Below are 20638 nucleotides of genomic sequence, written 5' to 3' on the forward strand. Positions count from 1 at the left end.
GTGTGATCAGTAACGCTTTAAATGTGTCCAAACTCTCAGTCTCGCTTTGAGTTTGTCTTTTAGCTAGTAAGCCTCCGGCTGGCTTCTTCATTTGACTTGAAGAAACAAGTCCACAATTGCAACCATTATTTAAAAAAAGGATGTTTATATTGTTGCTGACTTTGCCAAAGAGTTATATATCTTCGCAAGCGTAAGAAAGTGCAAGACCAGGTCCAAAAACTGTTGCTCATATGGATAGATGAAAAGCAGCTAGCAGGTGACAGCATTTGTGAGATCCCTCTCCATTTATATGGCGACTTGGTGACCATGCTGCAACCACAATGAAAAAACTATTTAAGGTGAGCCATGTGTGGCTCGAAAGTTTAAAAAGGTGACAGTATTCACTTGGGCTGTGAATCTTTGGGCACCACACGATTCGATTCAGTTCTTGGGGGGTAATGATTCGTTTCAGATTCGATTCTCGATTCAAAATCTATACTTTTTAATAATGTTGTGTGCCAGTTCTATGATGAACTACATTCCTCTATAAAATAGATAAACAGCTGTGATAACTTTCTATATTACTTAAAAGAAAACTGGTTTTGTCTGATACAATTCTACCCAAACATTTAATAAGGTCAAATACAAATAAAGCAACAAGAAAAGTATCCCACACTTCTCTTTTCTAAAGTAAATCAGCAGATATGGACATCTACATCAACTATATTATTTGCCTGAGTGACTGGAAAGGACAGATTTATTTTTATAAATATATTATTTTTTTAACGACTTTTGATTATTTTATTTTATTCTTTTAATCGACTAAGAATCGCAATTAATTTGAAAATCTATTTATATGACACTCCTAGTATTTGTTCCTCAGCAAGTCTTTAATAATGATGAGACCGGAAATGATGCCACAGCACATCTTCATACCAGCGAAGGAGAAGGCACTACCGGGCCAAAGCCAATTAAGGATCACCTCACACTGCTCGTTTGTGCTAACTAGCGCTGAATGTAAGGTGATCCCAGAGCGTTCAAAAGATGTCCCAAATATTTGCAGACACAAAGGTCATATTATTTCCCTTTTTTGTTTTTTATTGTAGCAACATGGTTGTTAACGTTTTGGAGCGCATCAACAAGGCTTTTTGTGTGTCTGCGTGCGTGATGACATTTAAGCTTGGTGTAATGTTTTGTTTCGATACAAGAGAGTTGTGCTATTATTAGGCCTGGGGCAATAACTAATTTTGCTTGACGATATATTGACCTACAAATGATTGCCGCTCAACGATATTATTGATATAATTTTTTGGAGACCACATTTACCACTGATAATATATAATAATTATAATAATGCTTGTATATCCTTTAAAATGCAATAAACTTGTATTTATCATATATTTTAACATTAGAATTGGAATGACAAAAAGTTAAATAAAACACAAATAATAAAATGTACTTAGTCTGTAAGCAAAATGTTTGCATAAATATCACAACTAATAATGGTAAAGAGGAGGTGGGGGCCCTCAAATATACACAAGCAAAACAATAACTAAAATGTCTGAAAAATGTTTCACTTCAATATTGAACATGTAGGCAGAGGTAGAGTGGTACATTTCTTAACTAACAATCAAGTTAGGACATTTTGAAACAAAAATTCAGAGTAACAATATAAACACTACAGTATAAGCAGATGTATTATCAGTTCACATGCAAAAAAAAATCCAAAGTCTGGCAGATTCCGAGTGAGGAAACACTGGCATTACATGATACGTTTTTAGAGATGCTAGTTTTATAACAGATTAAATGACAGTGTCTTTGGTGACGTATTTAACCACACTTTCTGTGAACGCACACTATTTTGCACCCTTTTATTTGCACTCTCGTGGCTTCTTTACAAAGGCTTCAGAGTGTGGACTGTCAGGTGGGCGTGCGGGTTTATTGAAGTCACAAACTCCTCGGTGTTGAAAGGCTCATCTTGTTCCAAAGGTTTAAACTGATATTACCACACTGATGCGATGGCATTTGGTTTATGATCATTTTGTCCATGTTCACTGCTAATTGCTAACTAGTTGCACTGTGTGATGCTAGCTTGCTGGTCAACGTCTTAATCTTTTTCATTTTAATTTATAGTCAGTTAATTGACGAATCGAATATCGGCCCAGGCCGAGCCTCTATCCCCTTATGTTGCTTTGATATATACAGACATGATAGTTTCTTCAAAGTGTGCATAAAATGGGGTTTAGGGTCGTACCGGTGTCGTGCGAAATTCTGTATCCCTTAAATATTTTGGGTGGGAGAGCTCTGTGCCTTGCTTAGACAGCGGCAGCACTTCCGTGTTATTAGCAATGTCAATAATTATAAATAATATGTATCATAACATTTTTTGTGATTAATAACATGAGACCAAATTCACAAGTTTTGTTGTTGATGATGCCAAGTATCTACAGAATAAAACACATGATGTTAGTACATCAATTGAGGAAAATAGAGGGGGGGGACAAATATATTGAAATATGATGTATTTCCTACTACCGGTAACTTTTTTGATAATTAATAAAATAAGTCCAAATTCACAAGTTTTGTACAATGTCTGTACATATAATCCACGTTAGTACGTACGTGGGACACATTTTCTGGCATAAAATACTCGTTTTGTTTTTGTTTTTTTTTAATATGGAATTGAGTCTACTCTAGTGTTTATTCACATTATATTGGAGTTATTTTATCATCTATCAGAAGATGAAATAAATAAATAAACCAAATTACAGGATGTTATTCATGTAATTTGCAGAAAATAGCAGGCTGACCAACCGCTCTGCAGCGTGACACCGTATACAATAAAGAAGCTTGTGCAGCGATGTGAGTATTAGTACAACACGTCATGTACAGATGATCGAAAGCATTTATTCAGGTAGGAATGTCACATGTTACACCATCAACATTTTTCACAATCAAAGCATGATTGTAGTAATCCACATTTTGTATAATTGACACCGCTAATAACACGGAAGTGCTGCCACTGTCTGAATAAGGCACAGAGCACCGCCCCCGTGCGCGTTCCCACGGTAGGGGCTACTAAATATTTCAGGGATACAGAATTTCACACGACACCGGTACCAAACCATATTTTGCTGATTTTCTAAATAAAGGGGACCACAAAAAATATTATTGGCTTTATTTTAACGGAAAATCTTATAATACATTACAAATATGTTTCTTGTTGCAATAAATTAAGATAGTGAACATTCTAGACAACCACTTTTTTAGTAGTAATCAAACAAAGGCTGCTAACATGGCTGCTGGCGTATGCAGTAACATATTGTGTCATTTCCCATTCTATTGTTTTGTCAAAATTATGAGGAACAAGCAGTATGAAGCGGATTATTAATCTACTTGTTATTATCTGCTTACTTTCTGTTTTAACATGTTCCATCTGCACTTCTGTTAAAATGTAATAAGCACTCATTCCTATGTTGTTTGGATACTTTACATTAGTTTTAGGTGTAGATCATGCAGGGATGATACTTGTAAAAAAAAATGTACTTTGTCACCATGGAGGCGAGGATTAGTGATTTAGAAGTAGCTAAAACAATGCCGTCTGCAGATGGACGTTAAAGAAGCTCTAGTACAGCAACGCTTCAGTGTTTATAGCGTTATATATATCGTTTGTTTTTAAGCCAAAATGCGTCCATTCTGCCTCTTATGTCTTCACACCGTGTCTGCTTGTAAGTACTTCGTACGTGTGCATTGCCGAACATGCGCCTCTGCTCCAGCACGTCGTGACGACGGCGTGCCGTGATGTCCTTAAAAGAAAAATTGCACCGGTATTTTTTAGAGGCAGTATAGTACCGTTTTTAATTCATTAGTACCGCAGTACCGTATTAGGACAACCCTAATAGGGACTTTTGTCGAGGCTAGAACCAATTATTAATGTTCATATTGATTCTTACAGAGCACTGTTTTTCAACCTTTTTTGAGCCAAGGCACTTTTTTTTTTCATTGAAAAAATCCGGAGGCACACCACTAGCAGAAAACATTAAAAAATGAAACTCAGCAGCCGATATTGACAGTAAAAAATTGTTCTCGCAATTGTTGGATATCAATTCAAACATTAACCAACCATGCATCACTATAGCTCTTGTCTCAAAGTCGGTGTACTGTCACAACCTGTCACATCAACCCGTGACTTATTTTGAGTTTTTTGGTGTTTTCCTCTGTGTAGTGTTTTAGTTCTTGTCTGGCGCTCCTATTTTGTTGTTGATTGTCATGTCCGGATGTACTTTGTGGACGCCGTCTGCTGCTCCACACGCTGTAAGTCTTTGCTGTCGTCCAGCATTCTGTTTTTATTTACTTTGCAGCCAGTTCAGTTTTAGTTTCGTTTTGCATAGCTTCAATGCCTTTTCTTAGCGACACTCGCCTTTTATTTATTTTTGGTTTAAGCATTACCGTAGATACCTTTTTACCTGCACGCTGCCTCCCGCTGTCGTCTGCATATTGGGATCACAACAAACCATGTTCCCGACATCCACAAAGCAATTAGCTACCAGCTGCCACCTACTGATATGGAAGAGTATTACACGGTTACTCTGCCGCGCTCTAGACAGTACAGACACTCAACAACGGCACATTATTTGCGGATTATAAATACTGGTTTGCAAAACATATTTTTAACCCAATTAGGTGAAATGACATCATCTCCCACGGCACACCAGACTGTATCTCACGGTACACTAGTGTGCCGCGGCACAGTGGTTGAAAAACACTGTTATAGAGAACTATGCTTCACTATATGAACTTTTTGGTTTACAAAGCATGTTCAAAAACCAATTAAGTTCTTAATTTGAGGTTCCAATGTAGTTGGGTTGAAATATGTAATTTATAAAGGATTTAAATTATTGTATTTCATGGTAGGATTTTAGGAAGCGGGGGTGGTCCACAAATGGTGTTTTTACCGTGTTCAAGGTGGTTGAAATTCATCCGGTGTTTATTAAATATGCAATCAATTTACAGGGCATTTATTTCCCGGACACACAAATGGCAGCAATTGGGTGTAATGGTCTTATAATTATCAACTTGACAGTTTTTTGGGGGGTTTTTTTATCTCTCGTTTGCTGGCTACAAAAACGGCGTAACCTCCACGTTCTCCTCCCTGCCGTGCCAGTCAGATTACATCATAAGCCGCCACAACCTCCTCGGCTTTAAAGCCCGGGATTTGCTGGCCGGCAGGGGCCCTTCTGTTCCACACACACACACACTCACGAGGACAGAGGCGCTCGGACCTTAATCTATCAGGCATCATCCTACATCCCGCTTCCTCCAGATTAAAACTCTCAGGCACTGATGAAACCGCTCATATTCAGACAGAATATGTTGCAGGGACATCCATTGCAAAAACGGCCATTTTTAAGCAACACTTAACACAAAGCACTCAGGAACATTTCCTGCATTAAACGTCACTTGTTGGAAAAAAATCTTCCTTTTTTTCCCCCCCCCGATGAAGTTCTTCATTAGTTTTGTTCTTCACAGGATGGGTTGCCTGCATGTCATTAAAGAGCATCCAATCTGCAGTGAAGGTGCTGGAGGATTACTGCATGCCTATTGATTGTTGGGGGCGGGGTCAGTGGGGGGAGGCGGGTGTGCTGGTGGGAGTCGTGCATGCGGGCGAGTAGAGCTTTAATCTCCACTAATCGTTTCTTAATACGCGCATCCCGGGCCCAGCACGCATGCAGGGACACAAGCTGGTGCTGATCTGAACACCATAGTGAAGACAACGCTGTCCTCTAACTTCTATAGTCCACAAAACGACGTCTTAGGACGTCCGAATGGCCCACGGTCCACAGCTTTCACTCCTATATTTCATTAGTTTTAATGCATTCTTTACTTAAAGTGACTTTTTAACTTGTTTGGAGCTGCACTTTCTGTATATGAATATGTAGCATATGGGCAGAAGTATTGGGACACCTCGCCATGACACATACAGGAAGTAAACAAGGAGTTAGTCCCACTTTTTTTTTTTTTTTTTTTCAGCTTTAGCATACTCTACTTTTTTTTTTTTTTTTATAGGAAGACTTAGAGCAGGGGTGTCCAAACTTTTTCCACTGAGGGCCGCACATGGAAAAATTAAAGCATGTGGGGGCCATTTTGATATTTTTCATTTTCAAACCATAACAAAATATATGCATTTTTTATTTATTTTACCTTTAGGACCATAAAGGGTCTCAGTCATTAAAATGTTAAAAATAAGTCAGATTATTATTTTTTTTTTTAATTATTTAACGCTTACAGTAAATCTCTATATCAACTTCAAGTGGATATGAAGTAATACAAATTTAAAAAAATGTTTAATGGCTTTTCTGTCAAAAACAACTAAGTTTTTTTTATAGTAAAACTGAAATATGCAGTATTTAGTAATTAGAGCCCTAAATGATCAATAATGCAGGACACCATTGATTTTAATTATTTCATATTTTTGAGTAATCACAGTGAAAAGATAAATAAAAAATCACTAAATATATTTGAGATCCAAAAGGTGCCCCACTCATAAAGTGATACATTTTTATTAGGTTTTTCTTTTACTTTCAACACTTAAGTTACGAGATCAACTTCAGATATATCTGTCGATTTTATGCTGGAACTATTTTGGTTTTTTTGTGCGCTTTTGTCAAAGAAAACTTTGATGTTTTTATATGGCTACTACACAATATATGCAATATTTACCACATAAAACATATTAAAGTGAAATATTTGAAGTAATTGGAGCCCTGAAAATAATTCATTATAACATGGATTTTTTTTCATTAATTTTTTGTTTTTTGAGCAATGGCAAAAAAAGAAAAATGAAGAAAGACAAAAGAAAAAAAAAACAGCCTGCATGGCAGCTTTTGTGGCAATATTGCAACTTTTTCTCATTAGATTTCACCTCATTCCACTTTTTTTAATGTTCTTTTTTATTTTTACAATAGTATTTCCAGAATGTGTGGCGGGCCGGTAAACAATTAGCTGCTGATCGCAAATGGCCCCCGGGCCGCACTTTGGACACCCCTGACTTAGCGGGTCAGAGGTCACCACTGATGTCGGGCCAAGAAAGTTCTTCCACACCAAACTCATCCATGCAAAGTGCTTGTATTGTGCAACAGGTGCACATTTTTCAATAAATCTTCTGGTATGTTGTTTAGCTGGAAATGTAAAAAAAAAAAATGTGTTGAATAAATATATGAAGGGGGTGTGGCCTGATTATTTTTACAATAACATTTGAATTAAAATTGCATTGAAACTGTTTCCACTTTGTTATCGACCCAAGGCTATTCAACTAAATTGCTTTTGTGTCTTATTTTGTATAACCAGTGTCCTCTAAAGTGGACATTGGATTTTGGTCTATTCATTTTGTCAACGTTTCAGGAGCATTTTGCTGTTTTTTAAAGACCTTAAGCAAAAGAACTGGTCAATGATCATCTCTATGACAGCCCTCTAGGGTTTTTAAGAAGTTTTTCAACTTGACTTAAAGGCCACCAGTTGAATAGAAGAAATGAGGAAAAAGTGAGGACCTATAATGGAACCTTGAGGAACACCACTACTATGATTAAAGAAGTTGAACAAATGACTGACTGTATCTGAAGTAGAAAAATGCTCCAGCAACACTTCGGTTACATCAATCACATAATGAAAAAATGTGTAACTGTCAAAATGGAGAGGACTTAAAGGGGACCCTTGAGGAACACCTCAGTTATGTAAATCACACGTTTGGACCCCAGTGTTCCAGGTTTGCTAGCAAGGTAAACATGTCAACGTGAGGATCAGCCAATGTGTTTAGAGTGGTCCAAGTTATTTTGTACAACAGGAGCGTTTTTAGGAATTTGCTGCGAAAATATTTGTCTTATGGTGTCATTCGCCGGCCAGATTTGGCCCCGGGCCGCCAGTTGAATAGCCCTTTTATGGACTAACCTTAAAAAAGCTATTTTATTTCCATCAACTCTCCGAAATTCTTGTGAATTTTTTTTTAACTGATTTAGTCATGAATACTACTTCTATCCAATTATTTCACTGAACAACAAACAGGTATAAAAGATGAAAGGGTTGTGGCCTCAATAAACCCTGTATGCTGGTATTTTTTTTAATTAGATAAGTGCTTGATACACATATCAAAGTTTATTTTTACAGCCCTCAATCATAAGTGTCTCAAAAGGCTGCACAAACCACAACGACATCTCCACTCAGATCCCACATCAGGGCAAGAAAAAAACTCAACCCAATGGGACTAAAGGATGCACTATGATTACAATTAAGAAAATTGTGCATAAAATCTAATTCCCTAAAATTCCAAATCCAATTCTACCAAAAAAAAGGTTTTGAATGAAATAAAACATGCTTCTCAATTATTTTCTGTTACGCCCTACCCCCAGGAAGAAGAAAATATTCCAAGCCCCGCTGTCTGCCGCGACTGTAATAGTGTCATTTGTCTGTAAAATTGTTATAAGTACACCTCTGCATACCATTGCATCCTTAATAATGTGATAGGGTAAAAAAGAAAGACATACAGATCAACTTACATCAAAGAAAAATAACTTTATTAACATTGTAACAGAAAAGATTTAAAGTGCATCAATTTGCCTGACATTTTAAAAAAAATCTGTCCTTTAAACTATAAACATCTTTTGACCGACTTGGACCGTTTAATACTGAAAAATAGAATTAAATAAACTCAAATAATAACAAATTAAAATTGATGAGCAACATTAACTCAGGAGCACAATATATAAAACATTTTAACCTATAAAACATTTGTTTTTTTTCATCAAAATGAGGAAGCCAGAGTTAATGGCTACAATGAGCACGTTTTGAAGTGCACAGCTTTTCAAAGCAGGGTTTGAAGCATGATGCTGATGAAGCTAAGTCCCGCCCCCCTATTTGACAAAAACTGCATTAAGGAAGTAATGTAATAATAATGGATTAGATTTTATATTGCGCTTTTCTATTATTAGATACTCCGCTTTAATAAACACTGTATTTATTAGTGTGTTCATTTTTTTATACATAAAAGTGAGTGCCTTCTATTAGCACTTTGGTGCATGCATGTGACAGAGATGCACTATGATTAGAACAGATTCCTCTAGACCAGAGGTGTCAAAAGTACGGCCCGCGGGCCTGATCCGGACCGCAAACAGGTTTTATCCGGCCAGCGGGATGAGTTTGCTAAGTATAAAAATGAGCCGAAATTTTTGAATGAAAGAAACAGTTGTTCTAAATGTGTCCACTAGATGTCACAATAGCAATTATTTGTATCTTTGTAGAGCAGTGGTTCTTAACCTTGTTGGAGGTACCGAACCCCACCAGTTTCATATGCGCATTCACCGAACCCTTCTTTAGTGAAAAATAAAATGGTTTTTGTTTTAATTCAAGACAAAGTTATATGTTTTTGGTAGTATGGGGAACATATTCTAAGTTCTGAACTGGCTGTGGATTTGGACAATAATTTAAGAGTTATTTGGACACCAGGGGAACATATTCTAAGTAATAAAGACTTAACTTGGAGTTATTTGGTTAGGGTTAGGGCCAGGCTTAGAGGGTTAGGGTTATAATAAGGCCATGTTGAATAAGGCATTAATAAGTACTTAATAATGACTAGTTACGAGCCAATATGTTACTAATTTCCATGTTAATAAGCAACTAATTAATGGTGACTATGTTCCCCATACTAAAGTGTTACCATGTTTTTTTTACTGGTGCATAAAATGAACCGTGCATGAACATCACCTTGTTCAAACAATAAAACCAACAGTGCATAAACTCACAACAAATTACACACCTGCAAACCAGTCAGCTGTTGCCGTATCCGTAATACGCAGATAGGGAGAAGTTTGTATTCACACGATGAGTCAGGTGTGTTTTGATCTCCACCGAACCCCTGAGGCCGACTCACCGAACCCCTAGGGTTCGATCGAACCAAGGTTAAGAACCACTGTTGTAGATGATGCTACATATGTTTAAAAAAAACACATGATGTTAGTGCACCAGTCGAGGAAAATGAGCAAACTACATAAATAACATACTATAATTTGATTTTAATATTATTTTTATATCTTGATAGATTGTAAATTAACACCAATGAGTTGACTGATGAACATTATGACTTAATTTGTTCAGGAAGTATAAATAACGACAAATAAAGATAGAATACTATTAACCGCAGCATGTAAGTGTAAAAAAACAAAAAAACATGATTTGTACATTTTCAGAATGTGCTTGTTCTATCTTTAAACAAAGAAAACAATCTAAAGTTGTCTTTTTTTAAGTTATCGTGCCGTGATTTTACCAGTCCGGCCCACTTGGGAGTATATTTTTCTCCATGTGGTCCCCGATCTAAAATGAGTTTGACACCCCTGCTCTAGACTCCCTTGCGAACACCCCCCAAAATAAACTTTATTTTTGTACTTTTTTTTTGGCACCCAACAACAGAACTATTGCATAAAATAAACATGACATAATTTTTATTTTGCGTCCGTCTACTTAGCTTCATATTTTAGCGTGATTGTTAACAGTTCGATATAATATTTCAATCCTCAAAAAAACAAAACAACGGTGCCAACACTAAAATGACAGCGCAACAAACACACATTGGGCAACACAAAGAGCAACCTGCTGTAAGCAAGCGGAAGCGCCTCTGACCATTTTTCTGGTGAATTCAGTGTGAAAGTACAGTGCCCTGTACTTTGCAGTGGTGTGCTGGGGGAGCAGCACCAGCAAAAAGGACTTAAACCGGATTGACAAACTGATTGGCGCGCTCCTTCAGCTTCGTTCCCACAGTGTTCGATTCAAGAACTCCTTCATTCCGCACTCCATCCGGCTGTATAATCACTCGCCATACAGAAATAGATGATATCTGTCTATTACCTGACCACTTCTATGTTAGCTACATCTTTTTGTTTATAATGTATATTTTCTGCTAGATCTACTCTCTATTTTATGCTGCAGCTGTTACATATACTGTAATATTCTACATGGCAATTAGGATTTGTTATATATTGTGTATATTAAATAAAAATATAATATAATAATAATATATCAGTATATATTATATACCGTATATATAATATGAAAATATTACATATACCGTTATTAGTAGCCAGAGGAGCCTGTTCAATGCTAGACTGCTTCGTCCCAAGTACAGGACTAATAGACTAAAAAAACTCCTTTGTCCCACACGCCATCACACTGTACAATTCATCTCTGGAGGGGAGGGGGAGGGGGGGGGACTAGGATGACAGGGTATGCAAAACAATAACAATACTGAAATAAACTGCAACAAAAACACAGCGCAATACATTTTCATAACATGGTCACTACTGCCTAGTTTCTCTTGTTATATTCTTATTTTTACTGTTATATTTTAATTCTTTCTTTTTCATTTTTTATCGTAATATTTTCTATTTTATTTCCCCATTATTTACTTTGTACTTTTAAATTTGATTTCAATTCTGTACACTGCTGCTGGGATTTTAATTTTCCTGAGGGAGCTCTCCTGAAGGAATCAATAAAGTACTATCTATATATGTTATATTGCTAGTATGTTATATTGCTACTATGGTACATTTTTAGTCTACTTAATACCTGCATTATCCTTTCCATCCTTACCCTTTCCATCCTTTGAAACTGAGCTACTGTGTGGAACAATTTCCCTTGTGGATCAATAAAGTTTGTCTAAAATAGACCTTTTTTTTGAACGTTATAGTTTACATTTTGAATGACTCGAGGCCTACAGTAGCTCAGCGTCACGACACGGCTGCTGGTAGAATACTTTGGTGCACCCTTTCCATCCTCACCAAAGTCATCCTCACCTTCTTCCCATCCCAACTGTCCAGACAGTCCTGATAATCTCATTTCGCTAATGCTGCGAGCACAGGCGGCGCTCTGTCTCCAAGTGTGTGAGCGATATGGAGGGTGGGGGGGGTGCCAGGGGGAGGTTAGGTAGCCCGGGTGCTGAAAAATGTGGCGTAACCCGAGCTGCTCGGCCCATCTGGAGTAATGGCCCACAATGCACTTCGATGCAGGGAGGCGATATGTGTCTTTTGCAAGCGTTTATTGGCGATGCGAGCGCACGCGGCCACCACAGCGCCTGAAGGCCCCGCTGCTAACAATACAAATCATATTAGCTACATCTCATAAAGCTGTGGATTTATGGCAGGCAGATGAAGAGGTTTTTAATCCCGCTGTCACCTACATTAGCAGACCCTGACCCACATGTAAGCAGCAGAACATCATCGGCCCAAACACAGGGAGGTCTTTTCTTTAGGGAAGAGGAGGGTGGGGAAGGTTGCACTGAAAGGAGACGGTAAGAAGACACCGAACGCTTTGCCAATTGCACCACCGAGCTAAGAGCTGAACAAGCGGGCCAGTCTGCTGCTTTTGTTTTTTTTAACCAGGAAAATAGTTTTTCATAATGGTGCCTACTCATACCCTTGTCACCATGGTAACCATACACATATTATTATTACATCTCGCTACAAAACTCTTCAAATCTCAGTTCAAAACTGACAATAATAGCAATACATTTTCAAAAGAACAAAAAAAAGGTACTTTTTTTTTTTTACTTGAAATATTGCAGGACATTTTATTAGGTACACCTTCACATTGTAAAGCCATTCACAACACAAGCTGCATTCAGAATTCACCTTATTTACCAACATGAGCAAGCCAAAATACAAAAATAGCCTTTTAATTTAAATAAACATTTTTTGTTATTTTATTATTAATAATCCTTTATTTCCGCACCCCCCAAAAAAAAGAAAATGGTTGGTTGGTTACCTGATTTAGTAGCCCGAGAAGGCCAAACTAGTCTAAAAAAATATATTTTATACTCTATTTGTATTGTGTTTTTTATTTACCATTTTATTTTATTATGATGTATTACATTTGTAATAATATAAATGTTTTTTCTTTAAAAATCCATGGTTTATTACCTTATTTAGCAGCATGAACGAGAAAAAATATTATTAATACAACATTTTTTATTAGGATTAATTATAGTATTTTTTTATTCCATGATTTAGCTGCATGGGAGGGCCAAAAATTATTGTATTTTTATTTTTGTTTTAATTTTTTTTAATAATACTATCTATATTGTATTCATACTATTTTATTTTAGAATGATTAATTATAATTTCTCTAATATAGTTTTTTTCAAAATGTCTTGGTTGGTAAGCTTATTTAGCAATGTGAGAGGAACAAGTTTCTCTAAAATAAATGTTATATTTTGTACATTTTGATATTTAGATTCTATATTGTATTACCAATAAGTAGTAGAGCTTCCAATTAATTTGTGATTTTAATTTTTTATTCCATCCGGGTTGCGGGGGCAGCAGCCTAAGCAGAGAAGCCCAGACTTCCCTCTCCCCAGCTACTTGGTCCAACTCTTCCCGGGTGATCCCGAGGCGTTCCAGGCCAGCTGGGGGACATAGTATCTCCAACATGTCCTGGGTCTTCCCCGTGGTGTCCTATCATTTGGATGCACCCTAAACACCTCCCTAGGGAGGCGTTCGGGGGGCATTCTGACCAGATGTCCGAACTACCTCATCTGGCTCCTCTCAATGTGGATCTATTTTTTTATTTTAAATTCCAAAATGTGGTTGATTATATTATCTAGTGGCATGGAATGTCAGCCTAAAATTAATGTTACATTTTGTGTATTTTGATATTATTTATATATATTTAAGTTAAGTTAAAGTACCAATGATTGTCACACACACACTAGGTGTGGCGAAATTATTCTCTGCATTTGACCCATCACCCTTGATCACCCCCTGGGAGGTGAGGGGAGCAGTGGGCAGCAGCGGTGGCCGCGCCCGGGAATCATTTTTGGTGATCTAACAATATTATTTGCAATTTTTTTTTTTTTTTTTTTTTTTCTCCGTAAAACAAGTTGACCTACCTGAATTAGCAAATATTCATTATATTTTAGTATTGATATTATTTGTACAATTAAGTTTACTATCATTATTAAATATTTAAAATGGTGATCTATTTTTAGTCATTTAAAAAAAATGTTGAAAGTTCACCAAAAAAAATGGTATTGTTTTTTTTTTACCTGTTTTAACTGGCCTCATCCTGTTGTTTGTGCCGTGTTGCATTCACTGTCACCTGGTCCAAAGGCGTTGACTGGAGCTTTGAGACTGCGGTGTGCAGGGGAGGAACATAGCGTGGTCTCACCCTTCAACACCAGCAGCCACTCACTCTTCCATCGTCTTCCACTTGGGGACTGCAGGAGGGTCGGCTTCTTTGCTCCTCCATGTTGGTGCGGGTGGAGGCTCTCAAGCGGTAGTTGGCAAGTCTAGAACCACCGGATCCTCGTAGCTCACCAGTGTGAGTTCTACCATTGCCAAACACCACCAGAGAGCGGCCTGAAGAGGGAATCGTCCGGATGAGAACACCAATGGACACAAGTGGAGACACAAAAGCGATGCAAGTCTGTCTTCTCCCATATTGGCACTACACATAATTGCTCAAAGCGTATATACAAAAGCAAAAATGTGCTAGTGCCAAAATGGGCACAAGAAGAAGAAAAAAAAGGGATGTACTGAAGAAAAAGAAGAAGGGACAGACTGCTGCATCCAACCCTAAAAAAAAAAAAAAAAAAAAAAAAGAGTGCGGTTCTTTCTCTGCTCTGTTTATGGCCCTATGGTAATTCACTGATAGCAAGCTGTCACAGTGAATTCTACCAGTGCCATACACAGAACAGGAGGCAGTGTCAACATGCTGGAGACAACCTGGAGACGACAGACAGTAAGTGACACAAGTGAGGAAGAACGTGAAGGACACTCTTTGCTATGCAGGTGTTGCATAATGTAGGACAACTTGTTGGCCTCCCAAGTCCAAAATGGCACATTTTCTGACATACCTCATCCCTTAAAATAGCAACAAAAACCAAATGTTCATGGGAAATTGACATTATTCTAAGATATAGTAGCAAATATTGACATTTGTGTTTTGTTTTGTTTTACATGTTTGCACCTTAAAGTCAGAATCGAACTCAAAATGTCCTCTGAAAATGCTAAGAAAACACAGAAAGGCTAAAGAGTCGAAGCGAAAAAAGGAGACGAGTCCCTACATCGATTCCCTCTAAAAGAAGCATAGGAGGATGCAACTTGAGACACAGAGCACTGATGGTCCTTGGTCGTCAAGCAGCCTCCAAAACTGCCAAGAAAGAGCAGAAGTGCTAAAAAATTACGAGAATGAAGGAGACAGGTCATAGCAGATCAAATTTGTCCAGATAGTACGCAAATATGCCACCAAAAAGAAATTCAGGTGGGCGTAACCTGACTGACCAAGCTCGAATTGTCCTTGGTCTCACAGTAGTCATCTAAACTGGCAGGAAAAAGCAGAAGTGCTGAAAAAACGAACAAATGAAGGAGACAGGTCATAACAGATTAAAACAATTGTCCAGATAGTACGTAAATATGCCCCCAAAAAGAAGCGCAAGGGGGCGCAATCTGATTGGACGAGCAGCTAGTATGAACATCTCTGGTCTTCTAGCAGCTTGCAAAACTGGCAAAGGCAGAAACGCTTAAAGAACAAAGCAAGTGAAGGAGACAGGTTCACCGTACATCAGAGCAATTGTCCACATCTTTCAAATATGCCCTCTGGTGGCTAAAAGAAGTGGTAAAAAGCTCAAACCGCCAAGAAACAGCAGAAATGGGAAAAAACTAAGTGAGTCAAAGAGACAGGTTACAGCACTTCGTACCCAATGTCCTAATTATTTTCAAATATGCCCTCTAGTGGCGCAGACATGCTAATGCACTTAAAAATACTCAAAATGGCCTCTGAAACGGCTAAAAAGTCAAAGTGAATCAAGGAGACAGGTCACAGAACATCAAAGCATTGGTTTAGAAATACACAAATATGTCCTCTAATAGCTTGAAGAGGTGAAAAATATTTAACTTTACCATAATTGACACCAAAACTACTATCATTTAAAACGCGAGTCGAGAGTCAAAGTGAATCAAGGACAAAGGTCACAGCACATTGCGGCAATTGAATGCAAATATGCCAACTATAGCCAAGTGAAGCATAGCGGGTGCAATCTGTTTGGATGTGGATTTGATCATCCAACATATTTTTGTGGAAAATAGGAACATAACACACAAAACTGCTTTGAGAGGACGAATGGAAGAGAACGAAGGAGACAGGTCACTGGACATCAAAGCAATGATGTAGACACTACGCAAATGTGGCTTGAAGAATAAAATACTCAACTATACTTGTAATTGATTCCAAAACTACGCGTTGACGGAAATGCGAGTCAATAGTGGAAGTGATTCAAGGAAACAGGTCACAGAACATCAAATGTGTCCTGTAGTATGTAGTTTAAAAAAGCTACATACTAGGGGGTAGGGCTGCACTCGGGCGGTAGGCAGGGAACACCCTGGACACGTCGCCACCTTATCACATAATTGATGCCAAGACTACGAGTTGCTGGACTTGAGAGTCGAAGCGAATCAAGGAGACAGGCCATTTTATGCAAAAATGCCCTCTATTGGCTAAGAGATGCATAGTGGATAACATCTGATTGGACACAGCAAAAAATACTCTAAATGCCCATGAGATGACGAGTGGAATAGAACTAAGGAGACAGGTTAAAGTAATTGTCCAGATAGTACGTAAATATGTCCTTAAATGGCTGATCGGATGCAGCTATGATGAAAACATCCCATACTTTTAGAAAGTACTGTACAGTCGAGAGGGACCATTTTTTAGCAAGAGTGATGCTAACTTGTAAAGACGAATAGAAAAAAGAATTTCGGACGAAAAGGACCCGTGTTAAAACGACCACATTTCCGCGTTCACGTTCGACAATGAGTCAGCAACTCATCCGAGTCACAAAATGGCCGCCGCCAACCCCACGGGGTCAAACAGGGACACTGCGGCAAGTCGGGCAACAAAAATTCGGATTTTTTTGGGGGGGGGGGGCCGACAAGATCGTCCAACGAGCGAAGACGTAACATTACCTCGTAGCGATCAGCTGACATCGGACACTACGCCATCGCACCCACCCTCAGACGCCCCACCCTTTGGCCCATTAGCACGCTGGCCCCGGGCGGTGCTCATTGATCCAGAAAACGACGACTAAGTGATTCCTCAGACGGGCCAAATGGCTCCTTTGCCATTTCCTGCACTGATCAATAATCAGCACTAAAAAACTACTTTGATGTTTGTTTTGATATAATCTTCCTAGTGCAGCTCATTATGTCTCAGAAATGATGACTTTTTATTATTTATTTTCTTACAGGTTTGTTTTCCTCCTCCTGAACTAATTGGAAATGGCCTTCAAACGCACCACAATAAAGACTCACATTTACCATAAAATGGGTGTTCTCTGCAACAATTACATTTTTAATACTGAAAAAAATTTTGATCTAATGAAGCCGGGGGTAATTTTTTTTATGTTTAAAAAAATATATTTATTTATTGCCGTTTAGTCTGCGCCATCGTTAAGCCTCCTGTAGCTTTAATCCTCAACTTCTGAAGGATTTATCCTCCACGTCATGCAACATTATTTACATCATGTATACTTTTTTTAAATGAGGCCGTTCATTCATTTTATTATATTAAATGCTGCAAGATTTTAAACAATATTTCTATATTTTCTCTTGTTTATATTAAATATTAAAAAATTCAATCCAAATTAAAAAAAATGCTCCTGTATTTTTTTGCTATTTGGAAATGTATACGTATTTTAAAAAAATATTAAAGGAGAATTGTTATCCTTGTATGATAATAGAGCAGGTGCACAGGCAGGTGCAGTGTGATTCACACGCTGGAAGACATTGTTTCAATCAAAATAAAAATTATTATTAACGTTTTTAGGCACAATTTGTGCATTTCTGTGACAATTTAGCCATCAATTTCTATCTAATTGGTGCATTTTTGCACAATTTAATTATTCTGCGTGTTTTGGCCTGTTTTAAAATAAAATGATTAAAACAGCATATATAAGAGTGAATAATAAAAAAAGTGTCATACCTTATTGAGGGTCCGCCGTCGTGCGTCATTAGTGAAGCTGCGAAGTGTTTGCAAGCAAAATGATCGATGAATTAAAACAACAACAACGAAAAAATTATTATTTTTGGGAGGGACAGGGGGGGTTTGGTAAAGTGTGGAAAAGTTGTCGCAGTGCAGTTTTCGCAGCAGCATCTCGGAGGAGCACAATTCCAATGAAACAAAAGAAGAATCCGAGCAGCGTCTTCAACTTCCTGAGTATCAAATATCAATTTGGAATCCTCTCTCTCTCTCTTTTGCTTGCGACTCCTCCCCCTTCAGGCTCCGCCCCCTTTTTACCTGGCCTGCAGAAGGGAGCGCTCCAGCAGGTGGCTCTTCATAGCTTTATATCAATATACATTTATATATATTTATTTAAATGTGCTTTTTAATCTAACATTTTTTTAATCTTTTTTTTAAAGACACACTTTTTTTGTGTTGGTTCATCAGAGAGCTCGTTCTTTTTTTTATGTATTTTATTTTACATTTGACTTCATCAGGATGAATGTTATCAAATACATAGGTCGGAATTTATGATAATGTGTGACTTCTTCTTCTTTTTATATACATTTTTGCTAAGCTATTTTACTATATAATATATCGTTGAATAAATGCATGCATATTCAATACTTCTTATTTTGATAATACAATAAAAATACTGTCAATATTTCCACATTTAAATTTTGAATTTTGCAGTGTATTTCAATAATAAACACTGTTTTTGTACTTGTTTTATGTTTTCATTTCATCTATAGTTATTGCACACTTTAAAAAAACGAAAACGAAAAAGTAATAACAAATTATGTGTTTCGTATAAATTTACATATGGGTTTTATGTATTATATATATGTATATATTGTTATGCATTCTGTAATAATATGTGCCCTTATAAAGCTAATTAGGCTCATTTAAAAAATATTTAGAAATACAAAATAATATTTGTTATCTATCCTTAGTATTTTAAGGTATTTTAATACATATTTTCTTTGTAGTTCTTATTTTAATAGCGATATGAATCACTGTTTTAACACATATTTAATATATATTTGCATTTGCCATATCACAGCCATTGTTCTGCAGCTTTATTAATATTAAAACACAAAAAATGGGAACTGCATAACAATTTTATATACAGTATTTGTGAATATTCTAATATATCAATATGCATGTTTTATTTATTTTTTTAACGCACACATGCACGTCTTCTTATATTTAAAAGGAATTATGCCTTTATAAATCTAATCATTCTCATTTTGATGAATAAATTAAAAGTACATATAGTAATGTACAGTTTATATTTATAATCTTAATATTCTAATTTATTGAACAACATATTTTGTATATTTTTAATATTTTATATAAATATTAAACACTGTTTTAATACATGTATCAGATATTTCAGCCTTTATAGATTAAATTAAAAATGATAAAACTGTACTTGAATGTTATACAGTATATTTTTGAATATTTTTAAACATTTATGTATATATTTTTTAATTCCTAGGGTAATATTTTAGATCAGCTAACAAAATGTTTACATTTAAGTCAGAAACCCTTTTGATGAAGTCATTTAGTAAATGCAGTGCATCTATTGTATCATTTGTTGCATGCTCGTAAAGAAAAATAATTATGATACAATAAATGTAAATATAAATGGAGGTACTTCTACTGTGGCTCACATATTCAACAGAGGCCTAACAGTGGGTGAGGCCTGCCTGCAGGCCCTTGTGTACAGCTAAGCAGAAGATTGGCAATAACTCTCCATGATTTATGACAAAATGATGTCAAATGAGCTTCTTTCATGCTAAAGCTGGCGTCCTCCTCCTCGCCTTCTGTCAGGACGAGGACACAGTGGAGGCTTGTGGGTCCTCGCATGCACACATAGATCAAATGACAGCGTCCATATGGCAAGTGATGACCTCCACAGGACAACAGAGAAAACATACAACCTGCTTGATGATGATGAGGATGATGATGATGATGATGAGGATGATAATGATGATGGCGATGAGGAGGAGAATGATCTCCTGTGGAATGACAGTGAAGATGCAGAGACGCTGCATTTATACATCAGCACCTCCCTCCTTTCTGCATTCACCTGCTGTCCCTAATAATTAGATACCTGCACAGGGGTGGGCGGGGGGTCGTGTAATATTAAAAAGGTGCTGGTTTACCAAAATGAGTGACGAGCGACACCTGAGCCTCAGATCACCTGTTGGATCATACATATTTAAAATGTGTGAGGATCGGATGATGCCAGACATGAAATAATTATGACGCTATCAAATGTAATCAGGACTGGACACTTCATTAGGTACACTTAATTCAATACAAAAAATCTGCATATTTTTATTGATCACCAAATATTCTTTAAAATATTATCAATGCTAAATATCATGTCTGTGTAGGTGTCCAAACTGTAACATTATATATATATCCATCCATCCAGTATATATATATATATATATATATATATATATATATATATATATATATATATATATATATATATATATATATATATATATATATATATATATATATGTGTGTGTGTGTGTGTGTATGTATTAAGAAAAGTCTAAAATAATTGCAAAACTATTTAAAAAATAACCTATTATATATTCATTAAACA

The 20638-nt window shown here is 36.8% G+C and overlaps 1 long non-coding RNA gene across 2 annotated transcripts in view; it reads right to left on the bottom strand.

Moving 5' to 3' along the window:
- Positions 1 to 18113, bottom strand: part of LOC133661604 (uncharacterized) — a 39238-nt gene extending 21125 nt beyond the window's left edge. Inside the window, exons 1-2 of one of the 2 annotated variants that reach the window (XR_009827968.1) lie at positions 17992 to 18113; positions 14060 to 14372 (exon numbers count right to left, since the gene is read on the bottom strand). This is a non-coding gene — a long non-coding RNA (uncharacterized LOC133661604). Of the gene's footprint in view, positions 1 to 14059; positions 14744 to 17991 lie in introns of those variants that run through there. The other variant, XR_009827967.1, reaches the window with a different exon arrangement.
- Positions 18114 to 20638: the final 2525 nt, after the last annotated feature.

Source organism: Entelurus aequoreus, linkage group LG12 (genome assembly GCF_033978785.1).
Source record: "Entelurus aequoreus isolate RoL-2023_Sb linkage group LG12, RoL_Eaeq_v1.1, whole genome shotgun sequence".
NCBI lineage: Eukaryota > Metazoa > Chordata > Actinopteri > Syngnathiformes > Syngnathidae > Entelurus > Entelurus aequoreus.